This window comes from Pleurodeles waltl, chromosome 2_1 (assembly GCF_031143425.1).
Source record: "Pleurodeles waltl isolate 20211129_DDA chromosome 2_1, aPleWal1.hap1.20221129, whole genome shotgun sequence".
In the NCBI taxonomy this organism is placed as follows: domain Eukaryota; kingdom Metazoa; phylum Chordata; class Amphibia; order Caudata; family Salamandridae; genus Pleurodeles; species Pleurodeles waltl.
In genome coordinates, this window is record NC_090438.1 from 510,767,568 (window position 1) to 510,790,980 (window position 23,413).

The window sequence follows — 23,413 nt, forward strand, 5'->3', positions numbered from 1 at the left end:
CCCTTCAAGGCTATTAAGGGTCTCTACTGTTGGTTCTCTTTAGATTCTACTTTCAAGTTTCCTGCAGGAATCCTCTGCAACCACTACTTCATCCTCTGACCTCGGATCAACTGCAGCCTGCTCCAGGAACTGCTGTAACAGCAACAAAGTATCCACAAGGGACACTTTTCTTCTGCAACTTCAACTCCAGCCAGCAACTGCAACAGTTTCCATGGTGTGCACGCTCTGGGGACTCCCTGTCTTCATCCTGCACCAGAAGGACCGAAGATATCTCCTGTGGGGTGATGGAGTCACTCCCCTGCTCACGCAGGCACCTTCTAAGTTGACAAATGGGTCTCCTGGACTCCTCTCACAGAGACGAGCATGCTCCTTGGAACACAGAGGGTGGACCCCATCGACACTGACTGTCCTGAGGTCCTGCTGTCCCAATTTGGAGGAGGTAAGACGTTGCCTTCACCGAGTGCGACAGTACCCCTGTGCACTGCATCTTCTTCACCTCCTGAGGCCTCTGTGCACTATTTGCAAAATTCCTTCGTGCACAGCCTGGCCCAGGTCCCCAGCACTCCATCCTGCTTTGCTCAACTCGCTGAGTTCACCTCCAGCGGCGTGGAACCCTTCTCTGCAGTGCTGCACTAACCACGTTTTGCACCTCTTTTATACCCGTGTCCTGGGACTCCCGTGGGTGCTGTCTGGCATCCTGAGGGCTCTCTAAAGTGCTGAAAGCCCCCTCTTCCTCCTCACACAAAGTTAAGGCCCTCAGGTCCGTCCTGGGTCCAGTCAGTGCCATTTTGACGCAAAACGCAACTTTGTCGTAACCAACAATTGTTGGCGACTTCCAATGCGAAATCACGTCTGCATCTATCTTTACGTCGTGTGGCATCCTTAGCATCATGCAGGAACCTGCTGGCATCTTCAATGGTTGTATTTCTGCAGTCTTTGTCTAACCTGGGACTCTTCTTTTGCACCCTCTTCTGGATTGGCAGGGACTCCTGTCCTTCCTGGAACTTCTTTCAACTTCTGGACTTGGTCCCCTTCTTTTGCAGGTCTTCAGGTCCAGGAATCCAGCAGTTGTTGTTTTCAGACTTGGTTGGTTATTGGAATAATCCAAATCACAAGGTGTAGTGTGTCCTAAGGAAACTTGCAGTACTTTACTCCTGCTTTTCTGGGCTGTGGGGTGGGGTAATGTATTTACCTTTACTGTATTCTTACTCTTCTAGCGATTCTGCACACACTACACATGTCTAGGGGGGAATTTGTGATTTGCATTCCACTTTCTTAGTAAATGTTTTGTGTTGCCCCTAGACCTATTTTCTCCCATTGCATTCTATAGCATTTCATATTGTTTGCACTATACTGTGTCTAATTAGTTACCTGATTATGGTGTCTAGTGTATATATTGTGTATAATACTTACCTCCAGAAGGAGTATTGTCTCTAAGATATTTTTGGCCTGGTGTCACCCAAATAAATATCTTTATTTTTGGTAACACTGAGTATTGTCTTTACTTGTGCATAAATACTGTGTAACTATAAGTGGTATATCATGAGCTTTGCACGTCTCCTAGTTCAGCCCAAGCTGCTCTGCTATATCTACCTCTATCAGCTTAAGCTGCTAGAACACTACTACTTCACTAATAAGGGATAACGAGACCTGGTATAAGGTGTAGGTACTAAAGGTACCCACTACAAACCTGGCCAGCATCCTACACTGGGTGACTTGCCCACTTGCTCTGGAGGGGGCAACATGCCCAGTGCTTGGTCTTGGGGAGTGCAAGGCCACAGTCTCTTGAGTGGGTGACTTGTCCACTTGCTCTGGAGGGGGTCTTGTGCCCTCTGGTCTTGATCCTGGGGTGTCTTGGCTATGTGGGTGTCTTACCCACTGGTTCTGGAGGGGGCCTCGTGCCCTGTGCTCTAGATCCTAGGGTGTCTTGGCTGTGTGGGTGTCTTACCCACTGGTTCTGGAGGGGGCCTTGTGCCTTGTGCTCTTGATCCTGCGGTGACATGGCTGTGTGGGTGTCATACCCACTGGTTCTGCAGGGGGCCTTGTGCCCTGTGCTCTTGATCCTGGGGTGTCTTGGCTATGTGGGTATTGTACCCACTGGTTTTGGAGGGGGCCTCGTCCACTGTGCTCTTGATCCTGGGGAGTGCAAGGTCACAGTCTCTCAGGTGGGTGTTATACCCACTGGATTTACAGGGTGCAGGCTGCACAGCAACTCATGAAGGCAGGATTACATACCGTCCGCTCCAGGCCCAGGGTCCTTTGGGAGAGTGGTGTTACACCCTTTCCCTTTGGAAATAGGTGTTACAGGCTTGGGAGGAGTAGCCTCCCCAAGGCACTGGAAATGCTTTGAAGGGCACATTTGGTGCTCTCCATTCATAAACCAGTCTACACCAGTTCAGGGACCCTCAGTCTCTGCTCTGGCACAAAACTGGACAAAGGAAAGGGGAGTGACCACTCCCTGTTCCATCACCACCCCAGGGGTGGTGCTCAGAGCTCCTCCAGAGGGTCCCTGGGTTTTGCCGTCTTGGATTCAAGGTTGGCAGGGAACTCTGGGAGCATCTTAGTGACCAATGCCAGCAGGTGACATCACAGCCCTCCCCTGATAGGTACTTGCCTGGTTAGGTGACCAATCCCCCTTTCAGGGCAATTTAGAGTATCTCCTTTGAATGGTTCCTAAGATTTGGATTGCAAGACTCCAGCAGGAATTCTCTGCATCCTCCACGTCGACTGCTCATCGAAGAAACTGCATCTGGACCCTCCAGAAACCTACAAGCTGCAACAGAGAAACAAGACGCCTCCTGCAACATTGTATCTCCGGCTCCTGCCAGCAACTGCAACATTTTCCCAGTCGTGAATCCTTCGAGGACAGCCTGTCTTCAGCCTGCACCAGAAGGAAGAAGGAATCGCCTTTGGGGTGAAGGAGTCACTCCACTGCTTCATCAGGCACCAACTGAGATGACGACCGGCTGTGTGGATCCCTTCTCCTGCAGAGCTGAGTGGATTCAGCATCATGGATGGTGGACTGAAGTGGTCTTGACGGTCCTCTCTTCCAGCTGTCCTGCTTTGGTGGAGGTATGACCTTGCCTCCCCACGCAAGAAAGCAACCCCATGCACCATGTCTTTTGCAGCTGCCAAGGCTTGTTGGCACCCTTCCTCCAAGTCTGTCTTGCATCTTGTAGCGCCGGCCCCCAGCACTCTATCCTGCGACGCACAATGTCCTGAGTGGTTCTCCAGCAGCGTGGGAGCCTTTGTTGTAGTGCTGCATGGGCCTCTTCTGCAACTTTGTTGTCCCCGTGCAGTGGGACTCCTGTGTGTGCTGCCTGGTCTTCTGTGGGCTCTCTGAGTTGCTGAGCACCTCCTCTGACCCCCCTCTCCTGGGTAGAGTCCACCAGGTCCTTCCTGGTCGCAGGCAGCGCCATCTTCTGCTAATCGCGAGCTTTGCGTGTGCCTAGGCTTGTTGGCGGACTCTGAAGGCGCAAACCCAACTGCAATCCTCCATCCGGTGTGTAACATCACTTGCACCCTCCAGAAACCCGACTTCGTGGTCTTGGGTGCAGTGCTGACTTTTCGTCTTTGCCATAGTCTCACCTTTTGCACCTTCATCTGGGTTAGCAGGGGCTCCTGTTCTTCCTGGACTCTTCTGTGCTTCTTGGACTTGGTCCCCTTCTTCCACAGGTCTTCTTGTCCAGGAATCCACTGTTGGTGTCTTGCAGTCTCTTCTGGGTTTTGCAATATTCTTCTGTTCTTCCTTCTGTGTGGGAAAGTTACTGTGATTTACTCCTGCTTTCTTGGTTACTGGGGTGAGTTCTGGTACCTACCTTTGGGCTTTCTAAGTACTCCCAGCTCCCCTCTACACACTACATTTGCCTAGATGAGAGACCGACTTTCGCATTCCACTTTCTTAGTATATGGTTTGTCCTCCCCCTAGGCCCATTTCTACTATTGTCATTTTCACTAAATGCACTGTTTCTAACTGTTTTTATGTCTATTTCTGCATACTAGTGTAGATTATTTGTGTATTACCTACCTCCTAAGGGAGTATAGCCTCTAAGGTTTTTTGGGTATTTGTGTCACCAAAATAAAGTACCTTTTTTTCTTTAACACTGAGGCTCTCATCATGACATTGGCAGTAAATCCCACTTACCGCCACGCTGACTGCAGCAAACGTTCTGCCGCGGCGGCGGATATCCGTTCACCATATTATGACACACATACACTAATCCGTCAGTATACAGCCACAGACACAAATCGGCCAGCCCAAAGATCAGTGATAAATTGGTGGTCTCAAAACCCATACCGTTACGCCAACAGAACAACGCCCACCACATTATGACCCACGAATCACCATGGCGGACATTCAATGTCGGTAAACCATTGGCTGTACACACGGCTGCGCTCAAAATGGACACACACAAACAAAACAACACCACATTGGACAATTCAAACAACACATATCTGACACCCATACACACACCAAACCCACCCACTCACACCACTATAAAACACCCACCCACATTACCCACAACCCTTTACCATTTCAAATAATTGCCACCACTGAGAGACAGCAAGACCACAGACACAACCAGAGCCACACACTACTCACACCTATACACCACTCACGCACCCCACATCACACACTCCAACACATTACCCAACACACCCTCATCTACACACCTCACACAACATCCATGGCATCACAAAGACACCCCTGATTCACAGAGGAGGAGCTAAGGGTCATGGTGGAGGAAATCATCAGAGTAGAGCCACAGCTATTTGGAGCACAGGTGCAGCACATATCGATGGCTAGGAAGATGGAGCTGTGGCGGAGAATCGTGGACTGGGTCAATGCCGTGGGACAGCACCCAAGAACTAGGGATGACATCAGGAAGAGGTGGAATGACCTACGGGGGAAGGTACGTTCCATTGCAGCAAGACACCAACTAGTTATACAGAGGACTGGCGGTGGACCCCTACCTCCTCCCCCACAACTAACAGCATGGGAGGTGCAAGTCTTGGCAATGCTGCATCCTGAGGGCCTGGCCGGAGTAGGAGCAGGACTGGACTCTGGTAAGTCAACTCTTTACTACTATCACCCCCCTACCTGATTGCCATAACATACCCCCACCTTCACTCCCATCACGCCACCACTACCCAGACACCCCACCATCACGTCTCACTTATCCCAATGCCAAGCCCTGCATGCTTCACCAATGCATGGACACCCCTCACAGCTCTGCATGGACACTCATCACTAAAGTATGCACAGCATAGAGAACTAACAATCCCACCATACACTAACATATACAAGGGAAAGCTGTCACGGCAAATACAACCAAATAGGGCAAGCCACGTATGCACAATATGTCAGACACAGAAGCCATAACACATCATTTACATCCCCACAGGTACCCCAGCCAATGTCAGCGGAGAGGAGGTGCTAGCAATATCCAGTCCCCCAACAGAAGAGGCCCACAGTGATGACAGCAACTCTGGTCTTCAGGATCTGGATGACCAACCTGACCATCAGGGACCTCTGGAGAGCCGGTTACCCAGGCCCAGCCATACACCACCACAGAGCCTCCCCCATCAAGAAACACCACCACAGCACCCAGCCAGCATACCCATACCTTTGTTCCCAGGACACGACAATCAGCAGTGTGTCCACCTCTACAGGGACCCCTGGGCACACCTCAAACCCATGACATCAGGGACTTGGGGTCAATAGCAGTGGGCACACGGTTCAGGGGACAGAGGCACAGGCCACCAGGGACACTGGGAGGACTGCTGTGCACCAGGGGAAGGACAGGCCCAGGGAACCGACTCTCCCGGAGGCACTTGCAGAGATCCTGGGAGCATATCAACATTCCCAGGACACGATGGGCCAGATTCTGGACAATGTCCAGAAGAACAGGCGGCTACAGGTGGGACAGTACTAGGGGATCAGGGAGGACTTGCAGGCCATCAACAACACCCTGATCTCCAAAGCAGGGGGGCTGGCAGACATTGCCAATATTATGAGGGAGGCAGTCACACAACAGCGGGCCCCTGCCACTAGCCAGACATCTGAACAGCCTTCCACCTCCGCTGCCGCTAGTGGCCAGGAGACCCCGCCACAGGACTCATGGGCCACCAGCACCCCTCCCCTGCAGAAGGAGAACCACCCCACAAACATTCCCTGTGATGAGACTCTCCTGATTGTTACACTTGTGTCCACCTTGAACTGCCATTGCTCCCCTTCCTATGTCACTTTGGACAATGCATCTGTGCTACAAATAGACTGGAACAATACTGTGGACTTTCCTTCATCATCACCCCATCCCATTACACTTGCCCCTCAATATTTTAGTACTTCAATAAACACCCTTGCAAAGAAAGAAGTTTGGAGTATGTCAAACTTTTCAAGTATGTATTCATTTAAACAGGTACAAACATTGCAATTTAACTGTACAGAAAATGAGCATAGATTAATGACGTGTAGCTGGCTTCAGTGATCACACCAGGAGCATATGTGAGGTCACCAACATCTGCAAAATGAATTCCCAAAGGGTACAGTAAGTGGGCATAGAAGTGGGAAATATCAGCATGCCAGTGCCACAAACATTCCAACAAATTCAATAGAAATGTGAAGTAACACTGTCTTACCTGTCTGTCATTGGAAGTATTGTCTGATCGCTGATGTTCTGTTGTCCTCATCCTCATCCTCTGCCTCCTCATCCTCACTGTCCACAGGGTCCACTGCTGCCGCATGGGCATCTCCAGCCTCCACCTCCTGCAGAAAAGGCACATGGCGTCTCAGGGCAAGGTTATGCAACATGCAGCATGCCACTCCTATCTGGCAGACCTTCTTGGGTGAGTAGCACAGGGATCCACCTGTTAGATGGAGACACCGGAACCTGGCCTTCAGGAGGCCAAAGATCCTTTCGATTATCCTTCTGGTTCATCCATGAGCCTCATTACAACGTTCTTCTGCCCTTGTCCTGGCATTCCTCACAGGGGTCAGCAGCTATGATAGGTTGGGATAACCAGAGTACCCTGCAAATATTGAGGGACAACATTTAGCCACACACTATCCCATATGGCCCACATCATACCCATACACAACATATACTGGGTGGGAGCCAGGGCTCACCTATTAACCACACCCTGTGCCTCTGTAGTTGAGCCATCACATTTGGGATGCTGCTATTCCTCAGGACAAAGGCATCATGCACCGACCCAGGATACTTAGTGTTGACGTGAGAGATGTACTGGTACGCAAAGCACACCATCTGTACATTCATAGAGTAGAAATTCTTCTGATTTCTGAACACCTGTTCATTCTGACGTGGGGGACAAATGCAATATGTGTTCCATCAATCGCTCCAATTATGTTGGGATTTGTCCGATTGCCTAGAACTCGGCCTTCACTGTGGCCAAATCTTCAACCTGGGGAAATACAATGTAGCTGCACATGTGTTTAATCAGGGCAGACAACACTCTTGTCAGCACTATTGAGAACATTGGCTGTGACATTCCTGCTGCCAAGCCCACTGTCACTTCGAAAGAACCAGTTGCCAGGAAATGGAGTACTGATAGCACTTGCGCAAGAGGGGGGATCCCAGTAGGGTGATGGATAGCAGATATCAGGTCAGGCTCCAATTGGGCACACAGCTCTGTGATTGTGGCCCTGTCAAGTCTATAGGTGAGGATAATGTGCCTGTCCTCCATTGTTGCCAAGTCCACCAGGGGTCTGTACACGGGGGTATGTCTCCATTTCCTATTCATCTGCAGCGGCAGCAAACTATGGGGCAAAAGAGTGAGGAGCAGGTCATAAACTGAACAATGGGGCTACCACAGAACTTTGCATGCTGTTAACTTGTAATGAATAATTGTGATGTGTACAGTATGCCCTAATTCACCAGTGATGCAGCAAATATCCTGGGCCTGCCCCCCCCTGAAATGGCGTCTACCTGTCCCGTGTGGAGGGACAGGTGGAAGTGAGATAATTGAGCTGATGTTGTGCTACGTTGTGCGCCATTGCAGTACGCGGTCGGGAACCACTGTGCAACTCCTCATTGGATAACATTGGGCCCTATAGGTTACAGTGGCCAATGGTGATCTACGTCGGCAGTGATGGTATGCACCGCCGCGGACATAACCACCATTTCTATCTGATTCCTCACTTGCTACCTGATCTTCAACAGGAGAGGACCTACACTGCATGTGCCCTTGTGATCTGTGTCTGGAACCTACCATGGCCCGTGTGACTGGGGAAAGGGGCTCAGCCTTCACTTTGGCGGAGTTGAAGAGACTGGTGGATGGGGTCCTCCCCCAGTATGGACTACTGTATGGGCCTCCAGACCAACAGGTGAGTACACTGTGGGCCCGATGCATGTGACATTAAAATATGGAGTTGTGGGTGAAGGCATTGTTTAAGGGGGTGGGTGGATGTCCTCTGGGCGGCATATTGGTTGTGTGCTGGGCCATGTGTGTGTAAATGGTGATATGAAGGGGTATGGTGGGCCATTAGTGTAACAGGCAGGACTGTTTGACTAATTAAATTTTCCTCTGTGTATTTCCTATGCAGGTCAATGCCCATCACAAAAGAAGTTTTATATGGCGTGCCATCGCCAAGGACGTGCGGTCCCCTGGGGTTCTTAGGCAGACGGAGCACCCACTGTCGGAAACGGTGGGAGGACCTGAAACACTGGGAACGAAAGACGGAGGAAGCCCAGCTGGGGATGGCCTCCCAACGAGGAAGGGGTGACCATCAAACCCGGACCCCCCTGATGGCCCGCATAATGGCGATGGCCCATCCTGAGCTGGATGGGTGCGTGAAGGCATCACAGCAGCCACAATGGGGTGAGTACAGTGGTCATCATTACAACTTACGCATGGTAGGGTGGTATCTGGGTAAGGGATGTGTGTCAGTGAGCGCCCATGGGCAAGACCTGACATAGCAGCATATGACCCCTGGTAGCTAGGGTTCAGAAGGGAAAATCCTGCTACCTAGCTCGAAGGCATCCAATACTGGTCGGGGCTGGGTGGGTCCCAGGTGTGCTGCATTTGGCGGTGTGTGCCCCTCCCCTTGGCTTGGTTGATAACTATTTATCTGCTAGTGCTATGGCATATTGCGTAGGGCTGTACCCTGTGTGTGAGGGTGCTGTGCACACCAACGGTGGTGTTGGTGCAGCCATTGACCAAGTGTATCCTTTGTCTGTTCCCCCTCGTTTTTGTTGTGTCACCCTGTCCTTATGTGCATTAGCATCATATGGAGGAGGAGCAGAGGCACTGGCGACAGAGGGAGGTGCATCCCACAGGACCCAGGAGGCACAGTCCACCGATGCTGAGGGCACCAGTGGGACGGAGGGTGAGGGTAGCATCACGGAGGAGACTAGAGGGGACAGTTCTGACACAGATACCTCCTCCGATGGAAGCTCCCTGGTGGCGGCAGACACCTCTGTGACCCCCCCAGCTACAGGTACAGCTGCCAGCCCCGTACCAGCACCGCCCTCCCAGCAGGCCCTCATCGAGTTGCACACGCCCGCTCACCCAGGAGGGTGGCCATCTCCTTCGCCTCAGGCACCTCAGGCCCTGCCCCAGTTAGCCCTGCTGCCCTGGGTGACGGGGCTATTGACCTCCTGAGATCCATCTCCGTAGGACAGTCAACCATTGTGAATGCCATCCAGAGTCTGGCAGCCCAGATGCAACAGGGAAATGCATTTCTGGAGGGCATTCACACTGGATTGGCGGCCCAACAGCAATCGATTCCGGCTCTGGCCTCCTCTCTGATGGCAGCCATTGTCCCTGTTTCTACCCTCCCTCCTCCAACTTCCTATTCCCAGTCCCATTCTCCTCAACCCGAACCTATCCCAAGCACACAGGCAGATGAGCATGCACCCAAGATAACACACAAGAGTGGTACAGGCAAACACAAGCACCACACTTCATCCCACAGGCACTCACACAAACACCATCCAGATGCAGACACACCAACATACACCATTTCCACTGTCTCCCCCTCCTCCTCCTCATCCACCTCCCTCCCAGTTCCGTCTACACTCACACCTGCATACACTACATCATCATCCACTACCAGCATCATCACCACACCAAGCAGAACACACACCTCACTGGCAGACACCTCCACAACAGCCATGCACATGTCCCCTGTGTCCTCTCCCACTCCGTCTGTCCCCCCTCCTAAGTTACATAAACACAAGCATTCAGACACCCAACAGCCATCCACCTCACTACAGCATCCAAGCCATGCACCTGTACCCAAAATCAGCAGACACCTCCAACTGCCACTCCCTCTTCCTCCACTCCCATTCCTTCTCCCTGTTTCTGCCCTAATGTCCCTAAAAAACTGTTCCTATCCCCCATTGACTTCATCCCCACCCCTCCCCCCATCCTGCACATATGGCCAGGGTGGGAAGAACCCAGCCAAGCACCTCAGCCACCCAGTCTATGGGCCCAGTTGTCACCACACCCACTCGTGGTAGAAAAGGATCCAGGCCACATTTCCTGAAGGTGAAGGAGCCTGTACCAGGCAGCCTCAAGGGAAAGGAGTCTGCCCCAGCTGCCAGAAAGACCAAGGTTCCTGCCCCAGCAGGCAAGAAGGTAAAGGAGCCTGACCCAGCTGCGAGGAGAAGCAAGGAGCCTGCCCCAGCAGCTGCTAAGAAGCTAAAGGAGCCTGTCCCAGTTGCCAGAAAAAAACAATGGAACCATACAGCCAATATTTGCAAAAGCCTTGGGTTATGATTCTAACATGTTTGATACCAAACATGCCTATGTTCTGAGTTACCATTATGTAGCTAGACATGGGTAGTGACCTATGTCCAGTACATGTGTAAAATGGCGTCCCTGCAGTCACGAAGTCCAGGACAATGGGCCAGGAGTTCGTGGAGCACCTCCGCTAGTGCAGTGGTGCCCTCACACAAGTACTTTGCACCCTGCCCTCAGGGCTGAAGGGCCTGTTTGGCGGGACTTATAAGTGACCTGGTGCAGTGAAAATGGCAGTGAAAGGGTGCTTGCACCTTTTAACGCTGGCTGCAATGGCAGTCCTGCAGAAGCCTTTGCATAGGCTCCGTAGTAAAATATATGCTGCAGCCCATAGGGATCCCTTGGAGCCCCAATGCCCTGGGTACCTAGGTACCATATACTAGGGACTTATAAGGGGGCACCAGCATGCCAATTGTGGGTGAGATACAGACTTTTGGGAGAGAGAGCATGATCACTCGGGTCCTGGTTAGCAGGATCCCCGTGAACACAGTCAAGTACAATGACATCAGGCAGAAAAAGGGGGTAACCATGCCAAGAAAGAGAGTACTTTCCTACACTACCTGAGGGGTGACTTACATGTAACAAAAGGTGAGTTTAAGGTTAGGCAAGGGTGTTTAAATGCCAGGTCAACATGGCAGCGCGACAATGCATTCAGGTTGCAATGGCAGGCATAATTGAGTGGCACAATAAGTGCTACAGGCCCATTAGTAGAAATTCAATTACAGTCCCTGGGTATATGGTTTACCACTATACAAGGGGCTTACAAGTAAATTAAATATGCCAATTGGATATAAGCTAGTTTGACCATGTTTTAGGGAGGTCGCCCAACCAATAAGCACTGGTTAGTAGTGTTAAAGTGCAGAGTCCTAAGGTCAACAAGAGCAAAGGTCCAGCAAAAATAGCAGGTGGAAGGCAACATTTTAGAAGTGACCTATAGAGAGGGATATTTCCAATACAACCTAAGTTTGTTGGTCCATTTGTGATCAACCAGATTGTAAATCCAGTTACTGTGTGATTGAAATTCTCTCAGACTGAGACAATTCATTTGTTTTTTTATGTATTCTTTTTCGGTTTCGCCTGCTCGCGCACTAACGCGCTACTTGCACAATCTATTGTTAACCCCTTAACTGCTGGGACTTCCCCCCCGCCTGCTCGCGCACTAGCACGCTGCTTGCACAATCTATTGTTAACCCCTTAACTGCTGGGCCTCCCCTCCCACCCCCTAGTGCTGAGCCCTTTTTTGACTGGGGTAGTTCACGCTTAGGCCTTCATAACTTTTTGTCCACATAAGCTATCCATGCCAAATTTGTGTCCTTTTTTTCCAACATCCTAAGGATTCTAAAGGTACCCAGAGTTTGTGGATTCCCCTGGAGAAGACCAAGAAATTAGCCAAATACAGCAAAAACATTTTTCAGAAAGATGGGAAAAAAGGGCTGTAGAAGAAAACATGTGTTTTTTTTCCCCTGAAAATGGCATCAGCAAATGGTTTGCGGTGCTAAAATTACCATCTTCCCAGCTTTCAGGGACAGGCAGACCTGAATCAGAAAACCACATTTTTCAACACAATTTTGGCATTTTACTGAGACATACCCCATTTTTACTATTTTTTTGTGCTTTTAGCCTCCTTCCAGTTAGTGACAGAAATGGGTGTGAAACCAATGCTGGATCCCGGAAAGTTAAACATTTCCAAAAAGTAGACAAAATTCTGAATTCAACAAGAGGTCATTTGTGTAGACCGTACAAGGTTGTCCTACAGAAAATAACAGCTGAAATAAATATTGACATTTAAGGTGAAAAAAAGCCATTTTGCTCCACGTTTTACTCTGTAACTTTTTCCTGTGATGTCATATTTTCTAAAGTAATATACCACTACGAATGCTGGACTCTTCTAGATGTGGGGATATATAGGGCTTCTAGGTTCATCAAGAACCGTAGGTACCCAGAGCCAACAAAGGAGATGCACCTTGCAATGGGTTTTCATTGTATACTGGGTGTACAGAAGTTCATTTAGTGAAATATAAAGAGTGAAAAATAGGTATCAAGGAAACCTTTGTATTTCCATAATGAGCACAAGATAAGGTGTTGAGAAGCAGTGGTTATTTGAACATCTCTGAATTCCGGGTTGCCCATACTAGCATCTGAATCACAGGGTTTTTCTCAAATAGATGTATTTTTTACACACTGTCTAAAATTTTGGATGGAAAATATGTAGAGAAAGACAAGGGGCAATAACACTTATGCTATTCTGTGTTTCCCCAAGTCTCCCAATAAAAATGGTACCTCACTTGCATGGGTAGTGTAGGAGGCTGACCTGGTTTGTAGTGGGTACTTACACCTTGTACCAGGTTCAGTTATCCCTTATTAGTGAAGTAATAGTGTTCTAGCTTAGGCTGATAGAGGTAGGTATAGCAGAGCATCTTAGGCTGAACTAGGAGACATGCAAAGCTCATGCAATACCACTTATAGTTACACAGTACTTATGCACAAGCAAAGACAATACTCGGTATTACCAAAAATAAAGGTATTTATTTGGGTGACACAAGGCCAAAAATATCTACACTAGACACCAAATTAAGGCAACTAATTAGACACAGGATAGTGCAAACAATAGGAAATGCTATAGAATGCAATGGGAGAAAATAGGTCTATGGGCAACACAAACTATATACTAAGAAAGTGGGAAGCGAATCACAAATTCCCCCCTAGACAAGTGTAGTGTGTGCAGCATCGCTGAGAGAGTAAGAATACAGTAAAGGTAAGTAAATTACCCAACCCCAGGGCCCAGAAAAGCAGAAGTAAAGTACTGCAAGTTTACGAGGAACACACTACACTTCGTGATTGGAATATTGCAGTAACCAACCAAGTCTGCAAACAACAACTGCTGGATTCCTGGACCTGAAGACCTGCAAAAGAAGGGGACCAAGTCCAGAAGTCGAAAGAAGTTCCAGGAAGGTCAGGAGCCCCTGCCAACCCAGAAGAGGGTGCAAAAGAAGGGTCCCTGGTTGGACGAAGACTGCAGGAATGCACCTTAGGAAGATGCTAACGAGTTCCTCAGGATGCAGAAGATGTCCCGCGACATGAAAATGAATGCAGATATGATTTAGTGTTGGAAGTCGCCAACAAGCCTTGGTTACGACAAATGTGTGTTTTGCTTCAAAATGGCGCTGGCTGGACCTCACCTCTGTCTGAGGAGGAAGATGGGGATCACAGCACTTTATAGAGCCCTCAGGTTGCCAGACAGCCCCCACAGGAGTCCCAGGACATGGGGACAAAGGAAGTGCAAAACGCGGTTGGTGCAGCACTACAAAGAAGGGTCCCACGCTGCCAGAGGTCAACTCAGTGAGTTGAACATCACAGGATGGAGTGCTAGGGACCTAGGCCAAGCTGTGCATGAAGAAAGTTTGCAAATTGTGCACAGAGGCCTCAGGAGATGAAGAAGACACAGTGCACAGGGGTACTGTCGCACTCAGGGAAGGCAAGGTCTAACCTCCTCCAAATTAGGACAGCAGGACCTCAGGACAGTCTATGATGATTGGGTCCACACTCTGTGTTTCTAGGAGCACGCTTATCGCTGGGAGAGGAGTCCAGGAGTACCGGTTGTCAACTTGGAAGGTGCCTGCATGAGCAGGAGAGTGACTCCGTCACCCCACGGGAGATTTCTTCGTCTTTCTGGTGCAGGATGAAGACAGGGAGTCCCCAGAGCGTGCACACCAAGGGAAACTGTTGCAGTTGCTGGCTGGCACTGAAGTTGCAGAGGAAAAGAATCCATTGTGGATACATTGTTGCTGTTACAGCGGTTCCTGGAGCAGGCTGCGGTTGATCCAAGGTCAGATGATGAAGTAGTGGTTGCAGAGGATTCTTGCTGGAATCTTGCAAGTAGAATCTGAAGAGAACCCACAAGAGAGACCCTAAATAGCCCTGAGAGGGGGATTGGCTACCTTATCAGGTAAGGACCTATCAGGAGGGGTGTCTGACAACACCTGCTGGCACTGGCCACTCAGAGCCCCCCAGAGTGCCCCACACCTTGCAAAGCAAGATGGCTGAAGTCTGGGACACACTGGAAGAGCTCTGGGCACCACCTCTGGGGTGGTGATTGACAGGGGGGTGGTCACTCCCCTTTCCTTTGTCCAGTTTCACTCCAGAGCAGAGGACAAAGGGTCCCTGAACCGGTGTAGACTGGCGTATGCAAGGAGGGCACCATCTGTGCCCTTCAAAGCATTTTCAGAGGCTGGGGAGGCTACCCCTCCCCAGCCTGTAACACCTATTTTCAAAGGGAGGGGGTGTATCATCCTGCTCTCATAGGAAATGCTTTGTTCTGCCTTCCTGAGACTGAGCTGCTCAGACCGTAGGAGGGCAGAACCCTGTCTGTGAGGTGGCAGCAGCTGTAGCTGCAGTGCAAGCCTCAGAGAGCTGGTTTGGCAGTACTGGGGTCCATGGTGGAGCCCCCAGGATGCATGGTATTGGCTCCCCAATACCAGATGTGGAATGGGGGGGACAATTCCATGATCTTAGACATGTTACATGGCCATATTCGGAGTTACCATTGTGAAGCTAAATATAGGTATTGACCTATGTGTAGTGCACATGTGTAATGGCGTCGCCGCACTCACAAAGTCCCGGGAAATGGCCCTGAACTATGTGGGGGCACCTGTGCTAGTGCAAGGGTGCCCTCAAACATAGTAACTTTGCACCTAACCTTCAGCAAGTGAAGGTTACACATATAGGTGACTTATAAGTTACTGAAGTGCAGTGAAAATGGCTGTGAAATAATGTGTGCGTTATTTCACGCAGGCTGCAATGGCAGGCCTGTGTAAGGATATGTCTGAGCTCCTTATGGGTGGCAAAAGAAATGCTGCATCCTGTGAGGATCTCCTGGAACCCCAGTGCCCTGGGTACCTAGGTACCATATAGTTGGGACTTATAAGGGGGGTCCAGTGTGCCAACTGAAATTGATAATTGAAGTCACTAGCCTAAAGAGACAACTTTTAAAGCAGAGAGAGCATAAGCACTGAGGTTCTGATTAGCAGAGTCTCAGTGACATAGTCAAACACTATACACAATACACACATTAGGCCATAAAGTATGAGCACTGGGGTCCTGTTCAGGCAAGATTGGGGGTAACATGCCAAGAAAGATGGTACTTTCCTACACAACCCCCCCCCCCAAACAAGGGACAATAAGGCTAACCCAGATGAGCCTTCAATGTCTAACTGGAAATATCTGGAGAGTCCATTTGCATTGGAGTGGGTACTCCTAGGTCTATGTTCCACTGTAAAGTCCATACCCTGTAGGGAAATAGACCACCTCAGCAATTTAGGGTTTTCACCTTTCATTTCTTTAAGCCATAATAGAGATTTGTGGTCTGTTTGAACAATGAAGAGAGTCCCAAACAAGTAAGGTCTCAGCTTCATCAAGACCCAGACCACAGCAAAGGCCTCCCTCTCTATGGCAGACCAATGCTTTTCTCTAGTGGTCAACCTCCTGCTAATGAAAGCAACAGGTTGAGCCTGGCCCTCTGAGTTAAGTTGTGATAGTACAGCCCCTTCTCCTAATTCAGAAGCATCTGTTTGGACAATGAATTTTTTGGAGTAGTTTGGGCTCTTCAAGACAGGTGCACAGCACATAGCCTGCTTTAGCTCCTCAAAAGCCTTCTGACAACTGGCTGTCCACAATACCTTTTTAAGCATTTTCTTACTGGTGAGGTCATTTAGAGGGGCTGCAATAGAGATATAGGCGGTCATTCCGACCGTGGCGGTCGGCGGTGAAGCGGCGGTAAGACCGCCAACAGGCTGGCAGTCTTTTTTCATGTATTCTGACCATGGCGGTTACCGCCAAGGCCAGCCGCCGCTTCACCATTCCGACCGCCACGGCGGTAATGACCGCCGGGCTGGAGACCTGGGTCTCCAGCCCGGCGGTCGTCACATACCGCCGGCAGAATTCCAACCTGCCTAACCCCGGCTTACCGCCATGGATTTCATGCGGTTTGGGACCGCCATGAAATCCATGGCGGTAAGCACTATCAGTGCCAGGGAATCCCTTCCCTGGCACTGATAGGGGTCTTCCCCACCCCCAACCCCCACCCGACTCCCTCCCCTACCCCCCCACCACCCCTGCCACCCCCAAAAGGTTGCAGGACCCCCGTCCCCCACCCCGATCCATAACATTTCCCCAACATATACACACACATACACACATACACGCACGCATTCATGCACGCATTCATGCACATACACACCCCCCGCATTCATGCACGCATTCATGCACATACACCCCCACCCCCACATTCATGCACGCATTCATGCACATACACACACCCCCCCGCATTCATGCACGCACTCACACGCCCCCTCAACATACACACATGCACACCCCCATGCACGCACACAACTCACAACACCCCCCACCCCCCTTCCCTAGCGGGCGATCACCTTACCTGTTCCGGTGATCCTCCGGGTGGGAACGGGACACATGGGGGCAGCTCCGCCGACACCCGCCATGCCAACAGAACACCGCCACAGCGAATCACAGGTCGTGATTCACTGGGCGGTGTTCTGTTGGCGTGGCGGTGGAGGTGGAGCTACCTCCACTTCCCCGCCTGCCGCCAGTATGGCTGTTGGCGGCTCTTCGTCCGGAAACGGGCGGAGCGCACCAACAGTCAGAATGGCCCGTGCGGAAGACCGCCAGCACTGGCGGTCTTCCGTACGGCGGTCCCTCGGCGGTCTATTGTAAAAACCGCTGAGGTCGGAATGACCCCCATAGTTCTTAATGAACCTCCTTTAATACCCAGTGAGACCTAAGAAGGCTCTGACCTGGCTCTGTGTAGTAGGGGGAGTCCAGTCCATAATGGTCTGAATCTTCCCCTGTAGTGGTTCAATCTGTTCTCCACCTACTCGGTGGCCCAGATAAACCTCTTTCCCCTGCCCTACCTGGCACTTTGAAGCCTTGAAAGTTAGGCCTGCCTTTTGCAGGGCCTTCAAAACCTTCCAGAGGTGGACCAGGTGATCATCCAAGGTGGAGCTAAAGACATCAATATCATCTAAGTATGCTGCACTGAAAGCTTCCAAACCTTGGAGGACTATATTCACCACCCTCTGAAAATTGGCAGATGCATTTTTCAAACTAAAGGGCATAACAATGAATTGATAATGCCCTCCTAAGGTAGAAAATGAAGTTTTTGCTTTAGCATCCTCTGACATTTTGATCTGCCAATACCCTGCAGTCAAATCAAATGTGCTTAGATACTTGACAGATGCCAGTGTATCTATTAGCTCATCTGCCCTGGGTATAGGGTGAGCATCTGTTTTGGTTACTGTATTAAGACCCCTATAGTGCACACAAAACCACATTTCTCTCTTTCCTTCTTTGCTATGCATTTTGGGGAAAAGCACCACTGGGCTAGCCCATGGGCTATCAGAAGCCTCAATAACTCCAAGGTCTAACATTTTCTGAACTTCTGTTTTTATGCAATCTCTGACAGGGTCAGGTTGCCTGTAAATTTTACTTTTGGTATGTAAACTGTCTCCAGTGTCAATTGTATGTTCACACTAAGTAGTTGTACCAGGTGTGAGTGAGAAGAGTTCCGAAAACTGACCTAGGAGATTTTTAAAGTCTTCTTTCTGCTTAGCAGTAACGCAGTCTGCAATAACCACTCTTTCCACTAAACCATCAGTTTCAGTGTTGGAGACGAGGCCAGGGAGAGGGTCACTCTCTTCCTCCTGCCCCTCATCTGTGGCCATGAGCAGGGTTAAGTCAACCCTGTCATAGTAAGGTTGCAGGCGATTAACACAAAGCACCCTGGGGGGGCTTCTGGCAGTGCCCAGGCCCACCAGATAAGTGACCTCACCTTTCTTTTCCACAATGAGATGGGGTCCACTCCATTTGTCCTGGAGTGCTCTTTGGGCCACAGGCTTCAATACCTACACCTTCTGTCCTGGGTGTTACTCTGTCAGGGCAGCCTTCTGATCATGCCATTGCTTTTGGAGGTCTTGGCTGGCCTGAAAGTTTTTAGTGGCCTTTTTCATGTACTCAGCCATTCTGCTTCTCAGGTCAAGTACATAGTCCACAATGTCTTGCTTTGGAGATTTTAAAGTTTGTTCCGAACCCTCCTTAACAAGAGCAAGGGGACCCCTAATTGGGTGACCAAATAGGAGTTCAAAGGGGCTGTAGCTCAATCCTTTCTGGGGTACCTCCCTGTAGGCGAAAAGGAGGCATGGCAACAGGACATCCCATCTCCTTCTGAGTTTCTCAGAGAGTCCCATGATCATACCTTTGAAAGTTTTATTAAACCTCTCAACCGATCCATTAGTTTACAGATAATAAGGGGTTGTGAACTTATAGGTAACACCACACTCCTTCCACATTGCCTTGAGGTATGCAGACATGAAGTTACTACCTCTGTCTGATACAACTTCCTTAGAGAAACCCACCCTGGAAAAGATTCAAAGGAGGGCTTTTGCCACTGCAGGTGCTGTAGTGGTCCTTAACGGTATAGCTTCTGGATACCTTGTGGCATGATCCAACACCACAAGGATAAATCTACTGTAAAAGCTGTTTGGGGGTCAAAGAGGCCAACTATATCAACCCCAACCCTCTCAAAGGGCACCCCAGCCACTGGCAGTGGGATTAAGGGGGCCTTTGTGGTGCCACAGTCTTGCCACTGGCTTGGCAGGTGACACAGGAGCGACAAAACTCCTTTGTGTCTTCTGACATGTGGGGCCAGTGAAAATGGGGAACCAGTCTGTCCCATGTTTTACTCTGACCCAAATGCACAGCGAAGGGAATGTCATGAACAAGAGTTAGGAGGAATTCCCTGTACTGAAGAGGGATGACCAATCACCAGGTTTAGGGTCCCTTGCTTCAGTATAGAGGAAATTGCTCTCCCAGTCAACTCTGTGGCTGTCATTGACATCCCCATTCTGCTGTCTGACAGCTTGCTGCCTGAGGCCATCCAATGTGGGACAGGTCGCTGTGCCACACTAAGCTCTTCCCTGGCAGGCCCCCCTGCACCCAAAAGCTCAGCTGTATCAGCTTCCAGCTCATCTGGCGTAAGTTCTGCACAGGGAGAGAATTCCTCTTCCTCAAAAGGGGAATCATCTGTGGAGGGAGGGATAGTGGACAAGGGTTGGCCCTTCTTACCCCTAGTTTTTGGGAGCACTTGGTCCATTATTCCAGGATCCAAGTTTCCCTGTCCTCTTTGCTGCTTGGCTGAGCCCTGGTAAGAGCAAAGATATGACCAGGAATGCCCAGCATTGCTGCATCGGCCTCCAACTCCACTTCAGCCCAAGCTGAAGTATCCAAATCATTGCCTAGCAGACATTCTGCAGACAAATCAGTGTCTACCACAACTTTCTTTGGACCAGTAACCCCCCCCCCACCCCCAGTTGAGATTCACAACAGCCATGGGGTGGCTAACAGTGTTGCTATGGGCATCTGTCACTTGGTACTGGTGACCAAGTAGGTGCTTCTCAGGGGCAACCAGTTTGTCTATCACCATTGTGACACTGGCACCTGTGTCCCTGTAGGCCTCAACCTGAACACCATTAATCAGGGGTAGTTGCTTGTACTTATCCATGATAGGGGGACAAGCAACTAAAGTGGCTAGGTCAATGCCACCATCAGAGACTAAAACACCCTCAGTGATCTCCCTAACTAGACCAACCCCAACTACATTACCAATGGTGAGCCCAGCTACACCCTAGTGTTCTTCCCACCACCACTGCTATTACTAGGGGCACTGGTGGTTGCAGTAGGGGTTGTGGTGGTGGGAGTCTTAGCGTTTCTTTTTGGATAATAAGGATCAGTTGCCCAATGGCCTTTGGCTTAACATATAACACCAAGGTTTCTTATCTTTGTGAGAAAAGGATTTGTGCCCACCACCCCCAGAGGATTTTTGTGGACCTGATGAAGACTCTGAAGATTTTTTTTCTTTGTCCCCACCCTTGTCATGTGACTAACCATCCTTCTCCATGCTGTCTTTTGTCACTTCCTGTTGGAACCTTTCTGTTCACCCTTGTTCTGACCCATTTGTTAGCCTTCTTTCCCAATTGTTGGGGAGAGGTCAGATCTGAGTCCACAAGATAGTGATGTAACAAATCAGACACACAATTATTCAAGATATGCTCTCTCAGAATCAAGTTACATAGGCTTTTATAGTCAGTCACCTTACTGCCAGTCAACCAACCTTCTAGGGCCTTCACTGAATAGTCTACAAAGTCTGCCCAATCCTGTGATGACCCCTTTCTGGTCTCTCTGAACTTTATCCTGTATTGTTCAGTAGTTAAGCCCAGATCATCTAAGAGTGCACTTTTAAGAATTTGGTAATTATCTTCATCATCCTCTCTGACAATGAGTATGTCTCTCCCGTTACCAGAGAAGGATAGCCACAAGATAGCAGCCCACTGTATATGAGGGACCCTTGAACTTTAGAGGCCCTCTCAAGTGCAGCAAACCACGTATATATGCCAACTCCATCCTTGTAAGGAGGGACAACTTTATGCAGATTCCTAGAGTCAAACGAGGGTTCCCTAACATTTGAATTTCTGAAACTGCTGCTGCCACCATGGGGAACTAACCCCAAACCCTGCCTTTCCTTTTCCACAGCCAGGGATTCCCGGTCTAAGGCCAACTGTTGCTGCATTAGCCTCAGTCTGGCCTCCTCTAACCTCAGCTTTCTGAGTTCCCTATCTAGGTACTGGTCCTCAGGGTTAGATGTGTGGGATGCCTCTGAAACAGAGGTAACATTGGAATGTTCAGAAGCAGTTCTATCTCTAACAGGGGCCACCCTAGTGACCTGGCCTCTAGGGGTAAAGAGAGCCCTACTAGTGTCTGAACCCTTCCCACTCCCAGTTGTACTAAGGGACTTGTTAACAGATAAATCTGTGGAAGGACCCTCCCCAGGATTGTCAGTTTGCTCCTCTGAGCCTTCCTGGTTGGAATCATCCTCTACTTCTTCCCCTGTCTGATCTGGACCAGTGCTCAGTCCCTGGCCATCTTGGAGGAGAAGATTTAAGAGGAACTCCTTATTGGGGTTCTTCCCAATTCCCAAACTTCTTTCAATACAGAGACCCCTCATACTTTTCAAGTTTAGATTCTCATAGGTAGTCTTGACAAATCTAGGGGTAGCTTCTACAGAAGACATATTGAAAGAGAAAAAGTTTAGGAAAGTGAGTAAAAGGTTAGTAGACTAACAGAGCAAACATTTTAGAGAAAATAATAAATATTTTCAGAACTTTGTAAAAACTTTTGCAAAGTTTAAAGAACTTTTTAGAAAGATAGAAATTTGTTCTAGGTATATATTATATATGTTTTAAGTATTGGAAAAAGCTTTTCTTGTGAAAAGCACCAGTAAAAAAGTGGTAAAGCATATGCTAGTACTTATCCCATCGCTGCTGCCAATGTAGAAGGCTGGACTGGTTTGTAGTGGGTACCTTGGGTACTTACACCTTATACCAGGTCTAGTTATCCCTTATTAGTGAAGTAGTAGTGTTCTAGCAGCTTGGGCTGATAGAGGTAGCTATAGCAGAGCAGCTTAGGCTGAACTAGGAGACATGCAAAGCTCCTGCAATACCACTTATAGTTATACAGTACTTATACACAAGTAAAGACAATATTCAGTGTTACCAAAAATAAAGGTGTTTATTTGGGTGACACACGGCCAAAAATATCTTAGAGGCAATACTCCTTCTGGAGGTAAGTATTATACACAATATATACACTAGACACCAAAATAAGGTAAGTAATTAGACATAAGATAGTGCAAACAATAGGAAATGCTATAGAATGCAATGGGAGAAAATAGGTCTAGGGGCAACACAAACCACATACTGAGAAAGTGGAATGCAAACTACGAATCCACCCCTAGACAAGTGTAATGTGTAGAGAATCCCTGGGAGAGTAAGAATAAAGTAAAGGTAAGTAAATTACCCTACCCTAGAGCCCAGAAAAGCAGGAGTAAAGTACTGCAAGTTTCCTTACAACACACTACACCTCGTGATTACAGTTATTGCAAGAACCAACCAAGTCTGCAAACAACAACTGCTGGATTGCTGGACCTTAAGACCAGCAAAAGAAGGAGACCAAGTCCAGAAGTCGAAAGAAGTTCCAGGAAGGACAGGAGCCCCTGCCAACCCAGAAGAGGGTGCAAATGAAGAGTCCCCGGTAGGACGAAGACTGCAGAAATGCACCCAAGTAAGATGTCTGCAGGTTCCTGCATGATGCAATGGATGTCCGACGAAGTGAAGATGGATGCAGATTTGATTTCGTGTTGGAATTCTCCAACAAGCCTTGGTTCCGGCAAAGTTGTGTTTTGCATCAAAATGGCGCTGGCTTGGCCCACGAGGCACCTAGGAGCCTCAATGCTATGTGAGGCGGAAGAGGGGGCTCTCAGCACTTTAGAGAGTCTTCAGGATGCCAGACAGCACCCACGGGAGTCCCAGGACACGGGGACAAAGGAGGTACAAAATGTGGAAAGTGCAGCACTACAGTGGAGGGTCCCACGCCGCCGGTGATCAACTACGTGAGTTGTGCGTTGCAGGATAGAGTACTGGGGACCTGGGCCAGGCTGTGCATGAAGGAATTTTGCAAATAGTGCACAGAGGCCTCAGGAGGTGAAGAAGTCGCGGTGCACAGGGGTACTGTCGCTCTCGGGGAA